Raw genomic sequence first — 12,475 nt, 5'->3', positions numbered from 1 at the left:
CAGCATATACTGATTTTGTCAGTATAAATTGGGATTCTGACCTCTAAATTGGGACAGGCTAAAATTCCCATTAAATACAGGATACAGACTTTTGATGTTTTTAAAACTAGGTACTTTTCATGTTCGACTTACTTTATAATCGAAACCATTTATCTAATGTATCTAATAGACCTCACAACAAAATTGACTATAAGAACTAGTGCTTCTTTTCAATGTAAGATCATTGCATTGCGGGCACCTCTTTATATTTGAGGGATATGTACCGTCACATCTCCAACTCAGCACCTCAAAATCCATTTAAAAAGGAACGCACACATACACGTTGACCTTGCGGCTGCTATAAACACATTTAAGCACCAAGGGACTGACGTGCTGCCAAAAAGCAGGTGGCCCTCCAACATGGCGGCGAGCATCTCGCTAAACCCCTCTGCCCTCACTGCGTCTGGCACCAACCGCCAGCTCTCCAGCCCATCTGCTCGGTCACTCCACACAGCACGAGAGCGGCCCGATTACCCGAGCACCCACCGCACAACTTGCCATTCATGCCACACACGCTTGACGCCAACTCTCTAGATCAGTCTGACGTTCTGTCAAACTGCCGCTTGCTGAGGCCTGTGCAGCTTGGCTTGACTCGACAACAATCTACGTTTTTTTTTTTTTTTTTTTTTTTAAAGCCACAGCGTGTGGGAATCAAATAATTAAGCGAATGGGAAAATAAGCATGTAGTTAAAGTAGTTCAGTTTAGTGACTATCATTAATGTAACAGATTTAGGTCATCTGACATTCACCGCTATCTTCAAGGGTGGACATTTGGCGGGAATGAAGTCAGCCTTCATGGCACATTCTTTTCAACATATTACATCACCCCTCCAAATAAAGTCAAGTCAAGGTGAGCCGGATTGTAGGGTATTTCCCGCTTTTCCATGAATTCTGATGTCTGCTCACCAGCTGCAGCTCTTAATGACTTGTGGAAAGCTTTTCCCTTTCACAGTGTGGAGCAGAAAAAAGTCATTGATTGTAACTGAACACATAAGCAGCACTAATGTGAAACTGCATCTATTTGTAAAAGGGTTAGGAATGGCACAGCGAAACTCAATACTAGTAATTTTGTGGCCCATGTGACGTTGTCATTGCCAATAATCACACATGTGTGATCACATGTAATCACATGTAATCACACATCTTCTTACAGAGTTAATATGGAGCAAGGCTGGGCGGTCTCTCTTATGCTCACTAAGGCTACATTTATTTGAGTACAATTCTGCAAAAAACAGCAATATTGGGAAATATTATAGTACAATTACAGTTTATAGTGTAAATAACTGTTTTCTATTTTAATGTGTTAAATTTGATCAGGTATAACTGTAACTGCAGATCCTTCAGAAATGACTCTAATATGCTGAGCTCTCCAGAAACTTTTTTTTTTAATCATTATGATGTTGAAAACAGCTGGGCCGCTTAATACTTTTTTGGAAACCATGATACATTTTTTTCAGGATTCTTTGATGAATAGAAAGTTCAAAAGAACAGCATTTTTTAAATAGATTTTTTAAACAATGTAAAAGTCTTTACTGTCAAAATTGATCAATATCATTTATCCTTGCTGAATAAAATTATTCATTTCTTATTTCTTAAAATCTTATGACCCCAAACATTTGCAATTCAAAAGCCTAAACATGTTTGATATGAGCTGACTTTTTTTTTTTTTTTGGTCTCAGCCAAAAGTGGATATTTAACTCTGCATGCTTATTACTTGTTTTTACAATCATATTCTCACATATGCTCACTTAAAGTTTCTTTAAAAACACTAATAATTTCACAAAGTAATAATTAATTAATCAAAATGACTCAAAATGAATATGCATTTTTAATATTGCATATTGCAAGGTTGTGATACCTATATTTAAAAAACATTTATAAGTTATTTATTAGTTAAATTTAGACTTTTAATATTAGTGCACCGCTAACAATTACAATTAGTATAAGAGAATTAGAAGTGTGACTAAAAGGGATCCTGCTATTCAATGCAATTCAGCTTTGAAGAGGATATAGAATAGAACATCAACATTTCTTTGCCAAAGAATGATGTAATGTACCTGCATGCCTAATAAAATATAACCTTTATGATCAAAACCACATTGTGAATAATTAAAATCTTTCTCACCACCGAAACACCCACAGACATGACAAAAAGCTGGGGATTTCTTCATTCATTTGTTGCCCTACCAAGTGTGGTTAGAATCACAGTTCCTGCAATGAGTAAACCAAACAGGTCAGCTCTCATCGACAAGGACAACGGTCCTCTTTTTTCAGCAACTCAGTGACTCACAGGTGGTGGCGGCAGCTTTTCTGGGAAATGACACAACATCAGCTTTGCTAAAGCCAATCCCTCCTTGGGACCGCAGAGGAGAGACTTACTTGTATAAAGCCAAGCCAATCTCACACTTTGAGCTCCTAATCTACTTTTCTGCATTAGGTTTTTTTCACGGGCAAGGTGCACCAGCTTACCTGCATACACACTCACACGTATAAACACACTGACACACAGGCTTCGACAACACACTCCCTAGGTAGACAATACATTCTGCAGTATAGATTCCTTGCCAATATACACACCTCGGTCTGGAACCATATCTGTAAGGCACAAAAAAGCAGACAGACCCGAGGCAGACACAAAGTTTACATCCATTTCAAAGTAGCAGGATGACTGTCATGCAGCTAAAGGAACAAACTGATATATAATAGGCAAGCAAATGCACATGGGTCAATAATAAATAAGAATATTCGTGATAAAGAAAATACAATTTTATGTTAATGTTTTTATAAATTTAGAAACGCACGCACAGAAAGCCGCTTCAGACAGCGCACCAGTATCGGACTGAGATTCAATTCATGCTTGAATGGACAGAAACAGACAAAAGTATGTCGAAAAACCCGTTATTTGCGAGTATCCTCGAAAGCACAGTCTTAAAGGAGTTCAAATGTCTTAAATGACCATAAAGAGACCAGATTTGCACCAGGTCTTAAATTGACACCAGCCCAATAAACCTGCTGCTGTCTGTCATTAATGTTAATCAAACAACAAAAGACTAAGATAAAATAACTAACAGCTCTTGATTGAATAACTTTTGTAGCTTTAATAAGGATTAATCTATATATTTTGGCAGAGCAGGTAAATATCAGAACTGGCCTAACTGTAGAAAAATCCTTAGCGTTAAGCTAAATGTGACATTTATTATAATAGTTTTATGTGAAGTTCACTTAAATTAAAAGTTGTAATTTTTTTTAAAGCCTATTAAAGGTTAAAAATGACGGCTCTCAATTATACTGTATTGTTGATTGGCTATAATTACCCCAGCAAATGAGAAAAAGTGTATGTATTGATATCGGTGATACTGGCCATCATTCATAGAACGTAAAGAGATGCCATTAAGCAAATATTTAAAATAGACATTCTTTATGCTGTTTATACATTTCAATGTGAAATTATACAATTTTAATCGATTGACAGTCACAGCTAGCCTGGTTAAAACCAGACCATTCTCAGTAGTAACTGAGTTATGGTCTGGCAAAGCTTCATTAATAACTCATTTCCAAAGGGGCGTCACCAACGGACGTCGCTCAAATGCCTCTGGGCGCAATTGGATAGACCTAAAACCAATCAGAGCGATCGTCATCGTGTAAAGCCATATGATGCGTCCCAATTTGCCTAAGTTACACTACGCCATAAAAGTATGTACTCTTTTTGTGAAGAAAAGGTATTTACTTTTGAATGTGTAGCAAAAAAGTAGGCAAGCTTTGGGACATACTACTTCGTCATCTTTATCGGACGGATCTGTTGCATGCATCCTGTCACGTAAACTGCCCTGTCAATCATCGTGTCACAGTTAAAATCCTCTATTAAATCTAATTTAATTTCCTACCGTTTCGGAGAGAAATGTAGTAGCACGTTCATCTGCCAGTGGGTCTTTCATGGAGACTGTCCTCATGTGTTTGCAATTTGTATATAATAATGCATTTAAAAGTTGGTGGCTTCACCAACGGACGTCGCTCAAATGCCTCTGGGCGCAATTGGATAGACCTAAAACCAATCAGAGCGATCGTCATCGTGTAAAGCCCGCCCCAACGTTTCTGATTGGTGCAGCGATTTCAACGGATTAGAAATGGGCTTGAATGAGCTCTTTGCCAGACTACTTGCAGAGCAAATCTAAATTTGCCGGAAGTTGTCTGGGTTTTCCCAGGCTAAGTCACAGCACTAATTAAAAGACATTTTAACAGCCTGAAATAACCTTGCCTTGCCATAAAATAGGTCAATTTTACTGATGTTTTAAAAGACGTAATGATATTGAGTATTGACACACAGTCATTTTTAGATTCTCACTATGATATCATCTTCCGTTTTTCTGCGTGTTGGTTGCATCACTTGACCTTAATTTTGGTGAACAAAACACTTCAAATATAATAAGCAGTTTCGTCAAAATATTTGTTTCTAAGAAACAACAATGAAAAACTTATAAAGTTACAACTTAATAAGGTTTTCTTCTCAAGAACTTTTTCTTTTAATGAGGCCTTTTTCTTCATTACAGTATTAGTCAAATTAATTTTGTGCCCCCAAAAAATACGTAGGGTGATCAAGTCCTATCGCTTGTAGTCCTGATGCTAAAAATAAATAGAGGACACTGCATGTAATAATGGCCAACCTGAAAAATTAAATTAGACACATGGCGAGCTCAACTCACAAAAAGGCATCATGATGGAATTGTTGTCCAATGGCAATCATTGATTATTTTCGCAAAATTAATATATTTTGAGACACAGAAAACAAGCACCATCTGCACAATAATATGTTGTTATCATTGTATACCGCCTCTCAATCACAAACACCCGCGCACATGCACACAATTTCTTTGTTTTTCTGCTCATTTGTGTTAATATATGGTAGCAGATGTCTCCAGGGCAGCTGAAATCATTACAACGGCAGAAATCTGCTCTGAACGTCAGTGGAATTTCAATTATTACCCTTCACTGTGCCTGCAGTGAGACCATTTAGGTTGCAGCGCTGCTCATGACAGGTTAAAAAGGGGATCTGACACGTATCACTCGGTTCTGGAGGTGATTGATGCTTTAACGCGTTAGAGGTTTTCACTGCGAGTCAATAACTATACGACATAATAACTGCTGTTAGATCAAATTAAACTGCCCAAGTTACACCTGACACTGAACAAAAATAAGACGCAACATTCAGGGTGATTACAGTGATCTCTTATATAATGGAAGAAGCTTTAAAGGCAAGCATCACTACTATTGCATTTACTTAAAGGGTTAGGGTTTTTAACACATTACTCATCCAGCATCATTTATGCTATACGGACATGAATGATACCTCAAATCGTGTGGCTTGTTGAGGGGAGAAGCACTGTTGAATTTCATTAGACCTGAACAACTGCTAGGAACCAGAATATCATAGACTTGGAGATAGGATCTTTAGAACACCCTAGCAATCACATAGCAATAGCAATGTACTAAAACATGGCACATGGGACATGGCAAATACATTTAAATATGACTACCTCCAGAGAAAGACATCAACCAATAGTTAAACATCATCTCACCATAGGCCCCGCCCACTGGCATTCAGTAGCTTAATGACTGACACTTGCCTACACTGGATGTGAGCGTCGCATCAAAAGCAAATTTAACCCATTTTAATCTCAGTCAACACTGGATATAGTACACAGATGTCCGTTCAGTTTCTGACAAACTTCACACGCTTGAGTCTGTCGACAACAGGACAAATGAAAGAGAAATGAAATGAAATGAATGAAATAATGTTTGCTTTGACTCATCCAATTTAAACAGCTTGTTTGCGTCTCTGTACAGACTTCAGAAGGATCCTAGTGCCGGAAACAAGTGGATGGTTTATTTTAATGGCATCCCGGATCACGTCAGGCGATTATATGTTTGTTCGGAGCATTTTGTTTGGTAAACGAGGCACATTGTAATAGAGATCTGCAAAGAGCATTATAGGATCTGACAGCAGTTGCATCACAAATCGCAAGTAAATGATTTCATAATACTGTGTGTAAATGATGGTTTTATATAGATAATGTTTTCAAAACACTTGCAATAGTGAGTGGGCATTGATACCATTTCCTATACAATGACGTAAGCCAATCATAACAGTGGCCTTTTACTGACATGCCTTAAAGGAGCCACTTCTTAAAAGCTGATCATTTTAGACATAGGGTCAGAATGAGGGTTGAAAATAATCATTTTTCTGCATTTACATTTGTTTTTTTGAATAAAAAACGTTGTTAAGATTACAAGTGAACCTCAAGGAACATATTCAAATGATAATAAAATACATGGCATGACCTCTTTAATAACTCCAACTTGCAAGTACTACAAATGTACCGAGCGCTACGGCATACACAGTGCAGCTACATAAAGCGATAAAATTATTTGATTGTTATATCATCGCCATGCAAACCATCATGATGACCATCTATGAACTGCTAAATGTGGACATTAAGATAATATAAAAACAGCAACCATGCATTTCTGCAAAGCTGCTTTGAAACAATATGTATTGTGAAAAAGGTTTTATAAATAAAAATTGACTTGAGAAAATTAAGTTGTTACCATCTATAGACTGCAAAAAACTTTTCATAAACAACAACATTAATAATACATTCATACTTTAATACAATATAATATTTATCAATATATAATTTAATTAAGCTTTTAAAAAACAAAAATCATGTTTTCATTGTTAATTATTACTGTGTTAAAAAGCAGAAATAGAATAAAACTGGTTATTGGACAACTAAGCAAAATAATAATCTGAATAAAGACAATATTTTGGAGGGAAAAAAGGTCTGTATTCTAAATAATATGTGTTGTGTTGGTCATAAGGCAATATTGTTCAATCTCGAATGGTAAGTGCTTCTCCCACTCTTTCTGATAAGGGCAATTCACCTGCACTTCAATTTGTCAGACACACAGGACCTAATTAAAGGGCTTCCTTTCATCTCATTAAAACAGGGAACTACCAAAGTGCTTAACGGGATGAAGTTAGATAAGAAACCCTCGAATGCAACTTGTGTTATCGCTATCCAAGAAAACTATTTCTAATTAACACACTAACTGGATGGTATCTTCGATGAACACTTTACGGATAATGGACCAGTTCTGAACTGGAAAACCCTGACCCAAATTTAGACACTTTGATGTCTTACACTAAAACAGATTTTCTTTCTTTATCAAAATGGAACTCGAGGTGAAGCACCAACTCTGTTCTTTCCACAGCTTTAGAGAAAGAGCCCGCAGGAGCCGCTCAAATCACACTGACCCCTGGCCCTTGGCTCTTTGGCGTGTGCGTGTCCAATCACTCAAGCAAGTGATAAGACCACTGTGATTTCCTCCGTGTCTAGTCGGCTAGCGCTGAGATTAGACCCAAAACTAATGATCCATCATGAAGATCTGTGGCTGACCAGACAACACTTTGACTTACAGCCAAGAAACAGACATTCTAAGGGAACAGGATAAAATACCACATTTCTCCGACATCCTAATCTAAGGTGGTCATTCATCACAGATTTCAATGTCTCTCTGCCAAAATAGTCCTTTAGGGATTCCCAAAAATATGACTCAGGGTGAAATTAAGTCAACATATTTGCCTTGAAATGTTCCTGTTACCTGTCTGCGCTGGACAGATCTTCCATCGGACGTGAAGAAGACTTGTGTGTGATGGCAAGTGAACAAATGTTCTGAATACTTGAATCTTTAGGGGTCTAATGAACAAACTGAAAGACTAATAATTTTTTCTTGCATTACTAGGGAGGGCGAATTCAATATCCTGTCCAGATGCTCCTAAACCAGAGCGTATAAACATGAACCCTGAGAATTTGGCTACAAGAGTGTGCAGCAGGCCTGTCTAAAGATGATAAACTTTAAGGTCAGATAACTCAGATGATCCCATCCAACTCATCTTGCATTCCTATGGAATGTATCTCCAGCAGTCTGCTGGGGTGTTTTGCCCAAAATGTGATATCAATAATAGGCAAGGCTATTTATGCATGTGGATCACTGCACCTGAGTCTAAGGTGAGTATTATGACTCAGTAAGACTCGGTTGGTGTCTAAGTTTCAAAAGAAGCTCAGTCAACATTGCAATGAAGGTACAAAGTTCATCTAGATTTCTTCCTCATGCCGTGAGAAACATTCTTGAACATAGGCTTGGCTGAGACAGATCTGTGCACATTGCAAAAATATTCAATGACTCATTAAGTAGGAGGATCTTTAATAAACAAACAACAACTCAAGTATTTTAGAGTCAGGGGATAATGAGTGACTGAGGGAAGAGTGCAAGAAGAAAAAGCAGGCCAGCACATTCCATCAATATCCTACTTTATTATAGCGTCAGTATGTCTACATTAGTATCCCTATTAATATCAGTATTATTAACAACTTTCGATATATTTAACTGTAGTTAAACCAGCTATAGCTTATGCACAATTTGATTGCACAATTTGATTGCAAAAAAGAAAAGAAAACTAGTATTTAATACTCAGTATTTAATAATAATATATACTCATTTAATATATCATTTCAGGCTTTAGTTGATAAAATATTTTTTTATTAAAAAGTTATGTTGTGTACTAAGATTATGCATCCACCCTGTTGACATCATAATTCCCCTTTATCCTGCTCTTCGAGTTTTTTTTTTAATAATTTAATTTTATAATTCAAGTTTGTCAGTAAGAGGAGATCTTAAACAGTCAACACTGTTACCATAATTGGGTGTACTCAGGTTATGCATCAACCCTGTTAAAATCATTATTCCCACCTATTAAAAACAATGTTAAATTCCATAAATTCCAAAAAAAATCATGCTCTTTAAGAACATCAAAGACACTTTATCTTCTAATTTGTTTTATTATAATTTGTCAGTAATGGACTTAATAATCAGTCAACTCTGTTACCATTAAATTTGTACAGTAAACAAATTATTACATAATTTATATATCATATATATCAAATATATATCAAATTCGTTCTAATAAACATCTTGTAGCTAGATAAAGAGTAAAACTGTCAACCCTGTTACTTTTTCATGATCAAAACCCAACATATATTAAGACGTTAAGTCACGTTATTATTTTGAGATTTCAAGATTTTTTTTTTATCCCATTCCATATAGCCTATAGACCCATAGACTAGGCTATACTAGACACAACTATAGAAACAAATATTTTAGGACAGAGTTTTATATCATTTATAACGCTATACAGTGTTTTCCAAGTAGGTTCAGGAGGTCGCATTAGCAAATGTCATATAGCCTATAATTCCAGCAAATAAGCATTCGTTACATACGGTGTTAAAGTTCTGCCTAAACAAAACACAACATAAACTCAGAATATGTTTCTTTAATATAGCAGTACTCTTTGAACTGGAGTCTAATGCCGTATACCTAACATTATTGCATTTGACTCTCTATAGCAAATCTTTGCACACCACTGTTAATATGAATGCAGTCATTATTATTCTACATAGAACTCACCTTACGTGCGTATCTTCATACTGGAGCCGACACTTAAGACAAATGAAACCAAGCTGCGATTCAAAGCGAGCAGTTTTCTGGGTTCAAACCAGTGAAGAGGAAAATTCTTGTCCGAGAGATACAGTAAGAACAGTGATATATCCGGAAGCCGCGCGCACTTGAATACAGTTGTCACGCAAAAATTGAGGGGAACCTCACAAATCCACCTTCCGAAAAGCTTTCCGGTTTATGTTTTTTTGGAGTCGCAGATGTCAGTAATCCAAACAGATGGAGCGGTGTGTGCTCGGGAAAGCTGCAAATCTCGTCGACTGCGCGCCGTCAAAGGAAGAAAGTTTCCTCTCCGCAAACATTGACTGACGCCGAGTTTTTCCACAGAGGAGCGAGTGGAGCGAGTGTAATGTCAGCCTCAGGAAGCGATGACGCGCGTGCTTCAGACTCGCTGCCACTGCACGAGATTCTGGCGCCCTCGGCCGACTGTGCTTTACATCGTTTCCGAAATGTCGAAATTGGTAGAAAAATAGGTCTGAAACATCTAAAAAATGAAGTGCTTTCCTTTTTCTTTTTCAACAAATGGGCAGTAAAAGTAGGTGCAGATAGTGTTAATCAGGAGTTCAAACTAAATTATGACTGCAGATATTGGAAACCTCATATAGCCTACAATTACAGTAATAGGCTACTATAAAATAATAGTAAGTCTAGCCTATAGCCTACTGTAATTGTATATGTTTCCAATGTTATTTTAGAATAATTGTATGAGGTTAGAAAATATGTCAAACATTTGTGGCATGTTGAAACAGTTTAAAACCCTGATTTATGTGATTTTGCATGTTTAAAGGGAACTTATTATGCCCCTGTTTACAAGATGTAATTTAAGTCTCATGTGTCCCCAGAATGTGTCTGTGAATTTTCAGCTCAAGATACCTCACAGAGCATTTACTATACCATGTTGTAAATGCCCATTTTTGAGTGGAAGGAAAAACAGGAAAAACAATAAACTGCTGCCCCCCACCCCTGTATCAAGAAGAGGGCGGAGCCTTGACAGCTCCTTCCTCGGATACCATCATCTCTATCATGTCTCATATCATCTGAGATGATTCATCTCTATCGCGGTCACGCTCACATGACATTTCATCATCATGAAAGTTTATTATCTGCATGTGTTTTAAAGCCACATCTAAACTTCTGATATATGTTTTTCTGAGCGCACACATCCAAAGCGCGTGCACAGAACGACGCGTCCCTGGAGTAATAAACTAAAGGTATAGTTCACTTTGAAATTAAATTTTGGTATGTTTTAGCTTACCTCAAGGGCATCCAAGATGTAGGTGTCTTTGTTTCCGCAGTAGTTTCAATTTTGATATTTTTAGGTCAAACCGTTCTTGTCTGTCAGTCATATAATGCAGGTCTATGGTCACTGTCTCAAAGAGCATGCACAGAGTCGAAATTAAACAATTCCCCATCGTAAGTACACATTGATGGCCTAAGACACGAAACGAGCGGTTTGTGTGAGAAAACGAACAGTATTTATTTTACCTCTTGTACACAACCACGTCCAAGTGATCTGAGGGCGCGCGCGCTTCCTGGTGTGTGACGTGTGAAAAACCGGAAAGCGCCATAAAAGGGTAAAAGAGGTAAAAACGATATAAATACTGTTCGTTTTCTTTAGCTAAAAGAAATAATAATATAACTTTAGTAGCTATATTAACCCTTTAAGTGTCACCCCCCTTTTTTTAAATATACATGAAAATGCACATTTCGACTTTAAATGGTTGTAATTAAAGAATGCTTTGGAGTATAGACGTAAAATTGGTCTTGTTTTAAAGAAGACATTTGGCAGATTTTTGTTGAAGTGAAATAAATTAAGAAAGTGAAACAAAAAAAAAGTTATATAAGTTTGTGTTTATGAAAATGTACAATTTAAAAAATTTAATTATTCATATTTTATATAAAATATATATTTTTAAAACCTGGCCGACTCTAAAACTGCTAGAAAATCAAAGCCAAAAATCTGAATAAGTTGTGTTTCAAATTTTAGGTTGATATCTCAAAAAATGAGCTTTCAGTGAGATTTTGTTTGAGCGCAGTACCAAACATTTTCACTAGGTGACAACCAGACTCCATTACTGCCCATATAAGGGCGCCTTCATTTCCATATGTGTTATTAAAAACATATTAATATATTTTTTTCTAAAATAATTGAATGGATGATATCTTTTGAACTCTTGGCATGAAAACAAACTGAGGTTTCATCCATTCTTTCATGATTTTTCATGTTCATTGCTATTTCAAAATAAAGGTCTGAACACGCCTTATAAATATGAAAATATTCTTGTTGCAAATTGATAAATTACAGCTCCTCTCTAATTTATTTTGGAAATCATTCACCAAATATGAAAACTAGAGTTTGTAAGCTTTCAAATGATATATAGTTTGTCAAGATTAGTTTATGTTTATTATAGGATATTACTGTTTTAAATATGTAATGATTTTGGGCCCTCCGGTGGGCCGGTGACACTTAAGAGGTTAAGAATACATTTCTTGAATGCTGCTGTTTAAATGGTGAGGAGATAAACAAAGCAGACTGTACATCTCACTCAGGGCGGGTTCTATGCTAATAATGGCAGAGCCCGTCAGCACTTGTGGGCGGGGCCTATGCATATGTGACGTCACATTACTAGGATCTGCAAAAGGCTTGTTCTGCTTATGATTTATGGTAATTAAAAAAAGAGGAGTGGGTGGATTTTTACCAGGGTGGTTGTGTACACACACTGCCGTGCCGACACACATTTATGTTCAAACACCATGTAAAAGTGAATTTTAATAGGTTTATTATATAAACATTGCATGGTTGCATACAAAATGTAGAACACAGCGAAATATTACACATTTTAGGCATTAAAATGAGTAAATAATT

At 36.6% G+C, this 12,475-nt stretch overlaps 1 protein-coding gene across 1 annotated transcript in view; it reads right to left on the bottom strand.

Moving 5' to 3' along the window:
• Positions 1–9,993, bottom strand: part of map3k22 (mitogen-activated protein kinase kinase kinase 22) — a 52,695-nt gene extending 42,702 nt beyond the window's left edge. The window contains exon 1 of the mRNA XM_079863205.1: positions 9,562–9,993. The gene's annotated coding sequence lies outside the window, so the exon portion shown is untranslated. The remainder of the gene's footprint in view (positions 1–9,561) is intronic.
• Between the last annotated feature and the right edge of the window lie 2,482 nt (positions 9,994–12,475).

The sequence above is a fragment of the Squalius cephalus genome, assembly GCF_949319135.1.
Source record: "Squalius cephalus genome assembly, chromosome: 25".
In the NCBI taxonomy this organism is placed as follows: Eukaryota; Metazoa; Chordata; class Actinopteri; order Cypriniformes; family Leuciscidae; genus Squalius; species Squalius cephalus.
This window is presented reverse-complemented; position numbering and strand designations above follow the sequence as displayed.